General features: G+C 52.9%; 1 protein-coding gene across 2 annotated transcripts in view; it reads right to left on the reverse strand.

The window, feature by feature from the left end:
• LOC144817651 (uncharacterized) overlaps positions 1 to 12,542 on the reverse strand; it is a 434,119-nt gene extending 421,577 nt beyond the window's left edge. Inside the window, exon 1 of one of the 2 annotated variants that reach the window (XM_078674371.1) lies at positions 12,463 to 12,542. The gene's annotated coding sequence lies outside the window, so the exon portion shown is untranslated. The remainder of the gene's footprint in view (positions 1 to 12,462) is intronic. The other variant, XM_078674372.1, reaches the window with a different exon arrangement.
• Positions 12,543 to 13,654: the final 1,112 nt, after the last annotated feature.

The following is a 13,654-nucleotide window of genomic DNA, read 5'->3' on the forward strand; positions in this document are numbered from 1 at the left end:
CTGGGACCCCGCACCTGCGCGCCCGAGTGGTACTAAACCTGGCAGATATTTGGCAGCCACCGGCAATCCCAGCACACGGCCTATCCCTGCTGACGAGGGTTGATACCCCGAAACAAGTGTCCAGGGATGGCGAAGACAGCAGAGAATCGAAAGAAGATGCATCGCGGAACACGTAACTACATTAACCACAGTCCTTAGGGGCGATACCGCCGGTGTGTGAGTAGTGTGCGACCCCACCCCCATTAGCAGTGATAAAGTGCCCAGAGTCCCAGCACTAACAAAAACAGGGTCAGAAAAATAGGAGTCAAAAGACAAAAAGTTTGGGGATAAACTTGCAAAAATGGCTAGGTCTAACAATTGTGCTACAGTAACATCTAAATCTGGTATTTCTAAAGCGCATACTACTCAGCCCTAAGCGTCTCAAGGCACTGGGGGCCGTCCGGGAGATTGAGTGAGCTATTGCCCAGCGTCACATGGTGCTGAGCTGAGGCCGGCGATCGAACAGTGAGCCCGCGTTCCGGAGTCAGCCACCCTGGCTGCTGCGCCACACCTCTCACAGTACAGTATTATTTATTTATTTATTTATTATTAGTCTTGTAGAGCGCGAACAGCTACCCGTGAGGGTTTCCCGGCGCTAATTGACATTATAGCATAATAATCCAGAGGGAACTAAAGCGCAACAGACCAGGTCTTAAAGGTTAACAGCTTTCCGAAGGGAATTATTGGGCAAAAAGCCAGGTCTTAACGGCTTTGCGGAAGCGAAGATGGCAGTGCTCCACTCGAAGGTCTAAAGGAAGAGAATTCCAGAGTCTGGGTCCTAGTACCGAAAAGGAACGACCGCCCATTCTAGTGAGCCTAAACTTAGGCACACAGAAAAAATGTTGGGAGGAGGAGCGAAGAGGGCGTGCAGGAACATAGGGTTTGACGAGAGACTGGAGATAGGTGGGGGCAGCTTCAATCTTTATCTTATGCATAAAGCATAGTGTCTTGAACTTCACTCGTTTATCAAGGTTGAGCCAATGGAGTTGTTTTATGCGTTCGGAAATTGGGTCATATTTCCGACATCCACACAGAAGCCGAGCAGCGGCATTCTGGACTAATTGGAGACGGCGCATAACCTCCCTGGTCGCCCCCAGATAGAGCACATTACTGTAGTCCAATCTGGAGGTCACCAGAGCCGTTACAACGGATCTCTGGGTGTCAGAAGGCAGGATCCAAAAGATTTTACGCAGCCACCTAAGAATAGTAAAACAGGTGGCTGCAACCTTATTTGCCTGATCCTTCATCGATAGCTCCCTATCGATAATGACCCCGAGATTTCTCGCTCGTTCCGATGGAATGGGTAAATCTCCCATAGTTGATGGCCAGTGTCTCAAACTCCATAGGTCAGGCTTGTTACCAAAGACAAGCACCTCTGTCTTATCGCTGTTGAGCCTAAGAAAGTTACAGCTCATCCAGCGGGAGATGTCGCTAAGACCAGATTGCAAAGAGGAAGGTGATGAAGGGTCAGCTTGAGATAGGGAAAACACAATTTGTGAGTCGTCAGCATAAGTGAAAAGTTCAAGACCAGAGTGATAAGCAACATGTGCTAAAGGAACAACATATAAATTAAAAAGAAGAGGACTTAGAATAGAACCCTGAGGAACACCATGAGGAGAAGAATAAGTGTTGGAAGTGGAGGTGTTGGAAAAAATTTGGAAAGGACGAAAGCCAGTGTAAGGCTTTGTCACAGATACCAAAGGAGGCAAGGCTACTGAGAAGGATACTGTGCGAGACAGTATCGAAGGCTGCACTGAGATCGAGCAATATCAGTGCAGCAGTTTCGCCTCGATCGAGTAGTTGGCGAATATTCTCAGTTACTCCTAAAAGAGTGGATTCAGTGGAGAAGCCTTGACGAAAGCCAGACTGGGAAGGATGAAGGAGATTATTAGTGACAACAAAACGAGATAGATGTAGGTGAATATGCCGTTCTAAAATTTTAGAAAAGGCCGGTAGCAACGAGATTGGACGGAAGTTGGCAGCAACATTAGGGTCCGCATTGGTTTTCTTAAGAAGTGGGGTCACCATTGCATGCTTCCAGCTCTGAGGGACCGTGGCTGAATCAAGAGAAGCATTTAACAAGGTACAAATTGCCTCTAATTGAGGAAGCTCAAATTGACGTAAAACCGAAATGGGTAAGGGATCCATAGGTGAGCCAGACTTAATGTGGTTTAAAATTTCCAGGAGGGTAGCGGGTACAAGATTAGGCCAAGACGTTATTGAAGCCTGAGGACAAGGAGTAACAAAGGATGGAAGTACGCTAATGACGGATTTCTCCTGGGCTGCAATGTCTTTATAAATTTTATCAATTTTGGATGTAAAGTACTGTGCCAGTTCATCACATTTCGTGTTGGAGAGAGGAGGGGGTGTATTAAGAGGAGCAAGCGGGGAGGGAGGAGCTCAGAACTATTAGATTGTCTTGGTGTCACAGCCTTCTCAGGCCCCAGCTATGACCTACGTCGGTGATCCTCATTTTAACAAACTTAGGAGGCATGTTGCTGGTTTCCCGGAGGACCTATTGGACACGGGAAGAGGGGGGGATGAGTGGAGGTAGAACAGCTGAGCAAGCCTTGTGATAGGTATTGTCTGTTTTTCCAGAAACTATAGCAGGGGTGTGGAATTTAATAAAAATAGCTAATTGTCCATAGGCCCGGATGCTTGATAAATCTATTTGTCCCGTAAAAAATCCACTTGTCACATCCATGAGATGCCCTGTGGTGACAAATTATGGCAGGAATCTCATTATATAAGAGCTCTGATAAATGCCAGCGCTCATATTGTAGTAAGATTTGAATCTTGACTATTCCCTGATGTTGGTACCTTTGGGGCTGGACGTAGTGGGAAGCGAAACATCCAGGGTTGGAATGCCCTTTTGAGTCTGTGCAAACCTGCAACCCTGCATGTTCAAGGGTTTTCACCGGCTCTTTATCTAATCTTCTCCTACACTGAAAAAGGTTGAAAATTAACTGCAGAAGTGAAACTTCAAGGGTGGGAATAAAGGGGTTGGAAGGAAGTGAACTTGCAAATGCTCAACAGATTTTCACAAGAGCAGATCCACTCATGCATATTTGCCCAAGCTAAAATGCAGTTGACAAACATTTTTTGGAGTAAGATTTCCAGGCCTACCTCTGTAAATTCTTGTGAATTCATGAAAGTCGTAAATCTACACTAAAGGAAGGACATATACCATGGGTGCACTTTTGTGACTTTCTTTTAGAATTGGGCACCTGATGATGTCTGGCATTAGCCAAGAGAGTTTGTTTTTGTTTATTAAATTTCTATCCATCTACATTCATACACACTGCTCCAGAGAACATGGCCCTGTAGTCCTAGGCAGAGTCAGGCTCCGTGTTAGGAAGACTACTTCCTTCCGGTCGCAGCAACAGCAGGCCTTTTCCTCAGTCTTGAAATACAAGAAGGGGTGGTGTAGGAAACTTGCCCATTCTACAGGGACACCCCTGGTGAAGTGTCACCTTACACTGGACGCTATCCTTTAGCTGGTGTATTGCTTCTCACTCCCAGATAATGAAAACTACTGCCCTCCCACACGGAAACTAACACAACGAAGCAAAAAAAAACAACAACAAAAAAACACACCACCAACTGGGAGGGATTTCACTTCTAGAAAATAAAAAACATCATAGACTATTTTCAGAATAAGGCTTGGGGTTTTATTTGTGCAATACTCTCTAACGATTTCCCAGATGTCAGATGAACAACATTCAAATGTATATAGATAGATATATACATATATATATATATATATATATATATATGCAATCAAATGCAACTGTTAAATGCATGGATAATAACATGAAATGAAGTACAAGCAGATAACACTGGACGTCCTGGAAGAAGTCAGAAAGATACATACACTAAATACATCAGATGATTAGAACCACTGAAGTCTTGGATGTGCACACAGATGCACATCACAATGAAAACACCTCAGATGAATACAATCACTAGAGGCTTGGATGTGCACAGAAACTCACTCACAAATCACAAGGTCAATACTCAACAAGCATTGGCATAGCCAATAGGTCTCGCCTTTGGGACCTTATAAGTGTTTAGGTAGATCTATTGGCTTTGCCAATGTTTGTAAGCTACGTTGTAGAGAAGTTAGGTATTAAAATGGTTAGTAAGCTGTCATTCAACCCAACACTTTTATTTCGAGAGGGAAAGTACCAGCTCTTCTCAAGAGTACATTGATATTTTTAATTGGAGAGTACCAGCACTTCTCAGAAACAACCAAGTACCCTGTTACAGAGTACCTGCACTACTATTTTTCAACTTCAAGCACTGGAGATACCAAGTCATTAATCTGCGGGGGGATGAACGAAGTCTCACTTCACGAATACTTTAAAAGAAAGATAGCACATCACAAGACAACACATCAGACACTGATCTCCCGATCCAAGGAGTGACATCACAAACGAGTGAGGGTCGGGGTGAAGGAGTCTCGCGTCATCTCAAGCTCCTGAGGAACACGAGTAGGCAGGGCCCTGGCAGAAGAGGGTTCGCCCGGTAAGGGAGAGAGCCGAGGCTCTGCGCCAGCGTCTCGAACAAGGAGCCAGAATGGGGCAGACTGACAGTTCCATTTTACGAACTTCCGAGACTTGATATTAAACAACCGAGGGCCTGTAGAAACTGCCTCTGTAACCACAGGAACACACCGCAAAGTCTCACTTGTTTTCACACTTGAAATTTCCATTTCTCACTCATTCCGGAACTTATCAGCCAAAGCGGAAAGCAGGGTGGAGGAGAAAATGGGGAATGAGAAAGGAGAGGGAACCATGCAGAAGGGAAAGTAGGCGAGAAAAAGAGAAAGTACATGAATGGGAACCGGAAGTGAGGAAGTGTCGAGAAGGAGAGTGGTTGGAAGAAAGGTGAGGAGAAATAGAAGTATAGAGGACGGCTGGAAAACGTGGAACAAGAACGAGCAATGACGATGAGGCAAGATAGGAAGAGTTCGAGAGAGAGGGGAATAAGACTGCAAATGGAGAAGAGGAGCGAGCGAGACCAACATGGACCGGTAAAATGGAGATTGAGGGAGAAACATCTGAGTGAGATAGGGAGTGAGTGATAAAAAATTATACTGAAAGAGAATGTAAGGAACAAAGGAAAGATACTTTGGGAAAGAGAGGGTTAAAAAGAGGGGGACAAGACAAACAAAAAGACAGAGAAAGACGTGTTGAGAGAAGGGGGAGAGGGATGGGAACAGACAGGAGCCGATAGAGAGAATGTACAATATGGAAGGTAATATATTGAGAAGGAAGGAGGCTGATAGAGAGGAACAGAGAGAAACCGACAGAGGGGATTAGGCAGATAGACAGGCAGGTAGACAGACTAGAGAGCGAAAGGAGCAGGAGAGAGTGGATCAGGAAGAGTGGAGGAGAGAGAGAGAACCACCGCTACGGGCACTACAGCGACGTATTGCAGCCAATGAGGAGCAAGCTGCCTACAAATAACAAGCCCGTGAGTGGTGTGTGCGTGGTCTTCATTTTTCAAGCACTGCACTCGTGCTTGTGGCTTACCGCAGCTTGCTACCGCAAGGTGGATGCCGCCACAAGCACGAGTGGGTGCTTGAAAATGAGCAGAGAGACGGCTAAAGCCCCCTCCTATGCAGCACATGTGCGTTGCGTAGAAGAGACCTAAAAACTAAACATCTCATAGATCGGTCACTCAACATCATTGCCAACTCAAGCAGCCCTTTGACAGCCCAGGCAGGATTGTTGATCAGGATGCAAGTTCCCTTATGACAACACGTCTGCCCTACAAGCGAGCTCCCGTCTGGGTGCCAAGATCCCCCGCCTTTAATACCTTTACTCATCCTGAGGTAAAGGTTCTGGAAGCCTAGCCTCCTATCTTCTGACCATACTGGTCTGTGTCAAGGTCAAGACAGAAGCTGGCCAGGACCCCGTATTTTGAGTCGGAGACAAAGCTGTACACTCCACACATTTCTCTGGCAACAACAATCTCTGCTCTGAAAGGTACCAAGCACACTTCCCACACAATATACTAGCGAAGCTTACGAAAGCCTAAAACATCCTTGAACATGAATAGCCTAAACAACTTGAGTAATCTGGGAGCCTGCCTGTGTGCGCAAAAGCTCAGGCTAGCTGACAGATTTCAAGATGACATGAGGGCATGTCAAAGCCAATAATAAGAACTTCATAATACTTCCCAATGTACAACACAATGCACATTTGTGCACCACTGTTTATAACACTGCACTTCGAGACCAAGAAGTACATTCTACATCTCTCTCTCCTGCTTTCAAATGCACCTCCCACATGTTCTGCTCCTGGCATGTCTGTTCTAATCTGTGAAAGCACCCCCCCCACTCTAAAACTACAAAGAGATGTGAGAGAAATCTTCAAGGAAACGTGAACATGCAGAAAACAATGATGTCTTACATTCAAGCTAGCATAAAGTAAAACACCAAAAAGGGTTTGAATACATAGGATTGCCTCTAGCACTGGCAGCCCCACTCGGTGCATTTTTCTCTGGCTAACCAGTAAAAGGGCGCCAGTATTCCTCTTTCAACATGCTAAAATGTGCTTACCCCGAATTGGCATATGTAACTTGCGTTCAAGTCTAATGAATAAGGTACCAGGTGTTCCCAGGCCTGCAAGTTAAATGTCACTATAGTTCTGCAAGACCCATTGTGCCGCCCACTACAGTGCGGTGCAAACATGACTGCAACTGAATACTCACCAAATAAAAATCTGATTAATATCTCAGATAGCACATGGGTAGTTGAATGTACCAACACAAATAAATAAGCATTTGGATCTACCTAAAGCCTACTAGTTATTAAAGGTGAGAAAGTACTAGAATACGAAAGCTGGGTGTGGGCGGTGAAATGCGCAAAGCTGGCAAAGTTGAAAGTTTACCCCGCTAGAAAAGCGCAGAGTTCAGCAAACTACTCCGCCTCCCACATAGCGTAGCCGAGTTAGCCAGGCCAGCCCACCCCAGGGAACTCAGGCATCTGCTTTCTTTACTTCTGTAAGTGCTTCCTGTTGAGGTTTCACTTGTGTGACACCAGCATCATGCCAGAATGAATCCTGCCCTACCTATTTATCCAATGGTACGTACCTCCTTCCCACCACTATCAATTCACTAGATCAGGCCACACCCTCACCACTGGGGCCTCCTACTGTCCTAAACTTATCAGCAGACCCCTGAGTAGAGCTCAGAGCCGAAACCAAATGTCTCTGAATACCATAGAGCCCCTGAAACCCTCACCCTCCGAAAAAAAACACAGCACCGAGACAGCCCTCATCGCCGCCACAGACGATATCAGGATCCAACTAGACAACGGCGAAACATCAGCCCTCATCCTCCTGGACCTGTCAGCCGCCTTCGATACGGTCTGCCACCGCACACTAAAGACACGCCTCCAAGAAGCCGGAATCCAACAGAAGGCCCTGGACTGGACCACATCCTTCCTCTCCGGCAGAACCCAGAGCGTCCGCCTCCCCCCTCCCCCCCTTCCGCTCCGAAGCTACCGACTTCATCTGCGGCGTACCCCAGGGCTCATCACTCAGCCCCACGCTGTTCAGCTTCTAAATGGCCCCCATCACTCGCGTCGCCCACCAGCACGACCTCAACATCATCTCCTATGCCGACGACACCCAGCTCATCCTCTCCCTCACCAAGGACCCTCACACCACCAAAACCAACCTCCACGAGGGAATGAAGGCCGTCGCCGAATGGATGAGAGGCAGCCGACTGAAGCTGAACTCAGACAAGACAGAGGTCCTCATCCTCGGATCCACCCCCTCAGCCTGGGACGGCTCCTGGTGGCCGACCACGCTGGGGACAGCACCAACACCCACCGACCACGCACGCAACCTAGGAATCATCCGACTCCACCCTCTCCATGACGAAACAGGTCAACGCTGTCTCTTCCTCCTGCTACGACACCCTCCGCATGATCTACAAGTGGATCCCCACCGAGACAAGAACGGTGACACAGGCCCTCGTCAGCAGCAGGTTGGACTACGGCAACGCACTCTACGCAGGAATCCCGGACAAACACGTGCGACGACTGCAACTCATACAAAACGCCTACGCCCGACTGATCCTCAACGTCCCCCGCCGCAGCCACATCACCCCAACCTGAGACCCCTCCACTGGCTCCCCGTCGACAAGAGGATCACCTTCAGGATGCTCACCCACGCTCACAAAGCACTCCACAACACCGGACCAGCCTACCTCAACAGCAGACTCAGCTTCTACAGCCCCACCCGCCAGCTCCGCTCCGCCAGCCTCTCCCTCGCCCCTGTCCCCCGCATCCAACGAACGATCTCCGGCAGCAGATCCTTCTCCTTCCTCACCACCAAAACTTGGGACACCCTCCTTACCCACCTACGACAAACCCAAGACCTGCTCACTTTCAGAAGACTCATCAAGACCTGGCTCTTCGAGCAGTAGCGGCACCCCCCCCCCCCCCCCGCATCCCCCCTCAGCGCCTTGAGACCCTCACGGGTAAGTAGCACGCTTTATAAGTATGATTGATTGATTGATTGATTGACCCTCTGAAGTCCGGGCATTGAGTAGGGTCTGAGCAGGGGGCACTCCCAGGCTTTAAGACACTTTGGCTTGCCAGCCCCCACCCACACCCAATGCTCCAGTACAGCCAGGCAGTCCCCTAGGCTGCAGATATCCAAGCTGGGGTTTCACTTTCAGGGGCAGAATGGCTGGCAGTGGCACCCTTTGGACTGTTGCAGGGACCTGTTTCCCCCTCCCGCGGCGTGGAGAGCACCGTCAGGCTGGCTGGCGGTGATTCAGATAAGGAGGTGGTAGGGCACCGTTGGGGCAGCGCTTCATGTCATGCTTAACTGCTGCATCTTAAGTAGCTGACGGAACAGGAGGGGTTAGAGTAGAGACAGGCGGCGGAGCAGCGTGAGGCCTGTACCGTTCACAGACTTTGGCGACGGGGTGAGCTATACATAGAGAACGATTTAGACACTTGTGCCTGCCCTGAGAACATGCACGGTTACAGACGCCTGCGCATGCGACTCACTGCAATCTGAGCCGCCGCTTAAGTGAGTTAATGGCCCTCAGTCGAGCGGCTGGCCCGGGGGCGAGGGCTCCTTGTGCGCAGTACGAGCTACATCTGTGCGGGGAGAACTGAGGGAGGAGGTGAGGGGGGGGGAGGGGCAGGGGGCTCCAAAGAGCTTTTATGCAACTCCGCAGGATTCCACATAGTGCAACTCCAGCCACCCCTGATAAAAGCAGTGAAACTGGGCATGTCAAGCGAATTAATGAATGAAGGTTATTTATATGGCACGCAGCTACTCCAGGACTATCCCTGCCCTTAAACAGCAGCATTGGGGGCCAGACAGACAACCGGACCTAGCTGCAACCAAAGAAATCTTCCCCTCCCCCAACTGTCCTTCACCTCTCCCTCCCCCACTGTCCTGCACCTCTCCCTCCCCCCCACTGTCCTGCACCTCTCTCTCCCCCCACTGTCCTGCACCTCTCCTCCCCCCACTGTCCTGCACCTCTCCCTCCCCCTCCACTGCCCTGCACCTCTCCCCCCACTGTCCTGCACCTCTCTCCCCCCCACTGTCCTGCACCTCTCTCCCCCCCACTGTCCTGCACCTCTCTCTCCCCCCACTGTCCTGCACCTCCCTCCCCCCCACTGTCCTGCACCTCTCTCCCCTCCACTGTCCTGCACCTCTCCTCCCCCCACTGTCCTGCACCTCCCTCCCCCCCCACTGTCCTGCACCTCCCTCCCCCCCACTGTCCTGCACCTCCCTCCCCCCCCACTGTCCTGCACCTCCCTCCCCCCCCACTGTCCTGCACCTCCCTCCCCCCCCCCACTGTCCTGCACCTCTCTCCCCCCCACTGTCCTGCACCTCTCTCCCCCCCACTGTCCTGCACCTCTCTCTCCCCCCACTGTCCTGCACCTCCCTCCCCCCCACTGTCCTGCACCTCTCTCCCCTCCACTGTCCTGCACCTCTCCTCCCCCCACTGTCCTGCACCTCCCTCCCCCCCCACTGTCCTGCACCTCCCTCCCCCCCACTGTCCTGCACCTCCCTCCCCCCCCACTGTCCTGCACCTCCCTCCCCCCCACTGTCCTGCACCTCCCTCCCCCCCCACTGTCCTGCACCTCCCTCCCCCCCCACTGTCCTGCACCTCTCTCCCCTCCCCCACTGTCCTGCACCTCCCTCCCCCCCACTGTCCTGCACCTCTCTCCCCCTCCACTGTCCTGCACCTCTCTCTCCCCCCCACTGTCCTGCACCTCTCTCTCCCCCCCACAGTCCTGCACCTCTCCCTCCCCCCACTGTCCTGCACCTCTCCCTCCCCCTCCACTGCCCTGCACCTCTCCCCCCACTGTCCTGCACCTCTCTCCCCCCCACTGTCCTGCACCTCTCTCCCCCCACTGTCCTGCACCTCTCTCTCCCCCCACTGTCCTGCACCTCTCCTCCCCCCACTGTCCTGCACCTCTCTCTCCCCCCCACTGTCCTGCACCTCTCTCTCCCCCCCACAGTCCTGCACCTCTCCTCCCCCCCACTGTCCTGCACCTCTCCCTCCCCCCCACTGTCCTGCACCTCTCTCTCCCCCCACTGTCCTGCACCTCTCTCTCCCCCCCACTGTCCTGCACCTCTCCCTCCCCCCCACTGTCCTGCACCTCTCTCTCCCCCCACTGTCCTGCACCTCTCTCTCCCCCCCACTGTCCTGCACCTCTCTCTCCCCCCCACTGTCCTGCACCTCTCTCCCCCCCACTGTCCTGCACCTCTCCTCCCCCCACTGTCCTGCACCTCTCCCTCCCCCCCAGTCCTGCACCTCTCCCTCCCCCCCACTGTCCTGCACCTCTCTCCCCCCCACTGTCCTGCACCTCTCCTCCCCCCACTGTCCTGCACCTCTCCCTCCCCCCCACTGTCCTGCACCTCCCTCTCCCCCCACTGTCCTGCACCTCCCCCCCCCACTGTCCTGCACCTCCCTCCCCCCCACTGTCCTGCACCTCCCTCTCCCCCCACTGTCCTGCACCTCCCTCCCCCCCACTGTCCTGCACCTCCCTCTCCCCCCACTGTCCTGCACCTCCCTCCCCCCCCACTGTTCTGCACCTCCCTCCCCCCCCACTGTCCTGCACCTCCCTCCCCCCCCACTGTCCTGCACCTCCCTCCCCCCCCCACTGTTCTGCACCTCCCTCCCCCCCCACTGTCCTGCACCTCCCTCCCCCCCACTGTCCTGCACCTCCCTCCCCCCCACTGTCCTGCACCTCCCTCCCCCCCACTGTCCTGCACCTCCCTCCCCCCCACTGTCCTGCACCTCCCTCCCCCCCACTGTCCTGCACCTCTCTCCCCCCCACTGTCCTGCACCTCCCTCCCCCCCACTGTCCTGCACCTCCTTCCCCCCCCCACTGTCCTGCACCTCTCCCCCCACTGTCCTGCACCTCCCTCCCCCCCACTGTCCTGCACCTCCCTCCCCCCACTGTCCTGCACCTCTCCCCCCCCACTGTCCTGCACCTCCCCCCCCCCACTGTCCTGCACCTCCCTCCCCCCCACTGTCCTGCACCTCCCTCCCCCCACTGTCCTGCACCTTTCCCCCCCCACTGTCCTGCACCTCTCCCTCCCCCCCCACTGTCCTGCACCTCCCTCCCCCCCACTGTCCTGCACCTCTCTCCCCCCCACTGTCCTGCACCTCCCTCCCCCCCACTGTCCTGCACCTCCCTCCCCCCCACTGTCCTGCACCTCTCTCCCCCCCACTGTCCTGCACCTCCCCCCCCCCACTGTCCTGCACCTCCCTCTCCCCCCACTGTCCTGCACCTCCCTCCCCCCACTGTCCTGCACCTTTCCCCCCCCACTGTCCTGCACCTTTCCCCCCCCACTGTCCTGCACCTCTCCCTCCCCCCCCACTGTCCTGCACCTCCCTCCCCCCCACTGTCCTGCACCTCTCTCCCCCCCACTGTCCTGCACCTCCCTCCCCCCCACTGTCCTGCACCTCCCTCCCCCCCACTGTCCTGCACCTCTCTCCCCCCCACTGTCCTGCACCTCCCTCCCCCCCACTGTCCTGCACCTCCCTCCCCCCCACTGTCCTGCACCTCTCCCCCCACTGTCCTGCACCTCCTTCCCCCCCCCACTGTCCTGCACCTCCTTCCCCCCCCACTGTCCTGCACCTCCCTCCTCCCCCCCCCCGTCCTGCACCTCTCCCCCTCCCCCCCCCCGTCCTGCACCTCTCCCCCTCCCCCCCCCCCGTCCTGCACCTCTCCCCCTCCCCCCCCCCGTCCTGCACCTCTCCCCCCCCCCGTCCTGCACCTCTCCCCCCCCCCCGTCCTGCACCTCTCCCCCCCCCCCGTCCTGCACCTCTCCCCCCCCCCGTCCTGCACCTCTCCCCCCCCCCGTCCTGCACCTCTCCCCCCCCCACTGTCCTGCACCCCCGCGATCCTGCCCCGCGCGCGCTCACCTCCTCTCCGCCCCACTTGTGTGAGGATGGCCACCATCTTGCGTCAAGTGATCAGACGTCAACCGTCGTCTGCTGAGCACGTCCGCCATCTTGGATAGGGACACCGATATAGTCTGTAAGGACGGGTGCCATCTTGGATAAGGGACAAATCTTCTATAGGGGCACCGTTATAGTCTGCAAGCAAGGGCGACATCTTGGCTAAGGGCATTGTTGTCTTCCGAGGACGGACGACATCTTGGATAAGGGGAAGGTTGTCTTACGAGGACGGGCGACATCTTGGATAAGGGCACCGTTGTTGTTTTCCGAGGACGGGCGACATCTTAGATAAGGGCACCCGAAGCCCATTCTACGGCTGCCACAGGACTCCATTCAAGCAACAAGCACTCTTCCTCTTAGGCGTATGTCCGGGGCATTCTGGGACTTGTAGTTTAAGTTTAGTTCCCCTTTTCCCTAGCCATTACTATTGTTTTTTGTTTTTTTAATAATTATTTTAACGAGCGACAGCTACATAAAAATTAGCTTAATAACCATTTATTGTACAAGTCATTAAAAATATAATTTTCTGCTTTAAATGTGGAAGCACAAATACAACATCTTAATTTTACTATTTAAACGAACCGACTGCATGCTGAGGTATTTATTTTATTTTATTTAAGCGTTTTTCTATAGCGGGGACTTTACCCGAAGGCGTCAGAGCGCTTCACAATAGGAACAGTAAGATACATGAGGAGAAAATTACAAGTGAACAAATTACAAAAGCAGACGTTAAGTTACATGAGGTAAAAGTGAGTATTGTGAGCAAACAAAATACAAGAGGTAGCAAACGGTGCATTAGAGGAGGAAAAAGTGACAAGTGTGCAGGTTACAAGGGAAAACAAAGTACAATTAGAGTATAATACTGCAATATATGCTAGACACTCAGGCACAAGAACAAACGTAACGTAGGCAATGGTGGCACTTGTGCAAGTATCAAAAGCACACAAAATGTGAGAGGTAGCAAACAGTGTGTTACAAGAGAAAAGTGACGTGTGCATGTTACAAACGAGTACCAAACACAGGTAGAAGGATAATACTGCAATAAATGGCAAACACTCCAACCACAAGAACACACTGGGAAGGTACTTCCATAGTCATGGAGAATAGAATTTTCAGTAATGGGAGGTCTTCCTTCAGATAATAGAGAGGGCGTGAA

Source organism: Lissotriton helveticus, chromosome 2_1 (genome assembly GCF_964261635.1).
Source record: "Lissotriton helveticus chromosome 2_1, aLisHel1.1, whole genome shotgun sequence".
In the NCBI taxonomy this organism is placed as follows: domain Eukaryota; kingdom Metazoa; phylum Chordata; class Amphibia; order Caudata; family Salamandridae; genus Lissotriton; species Lissotriton helveticus.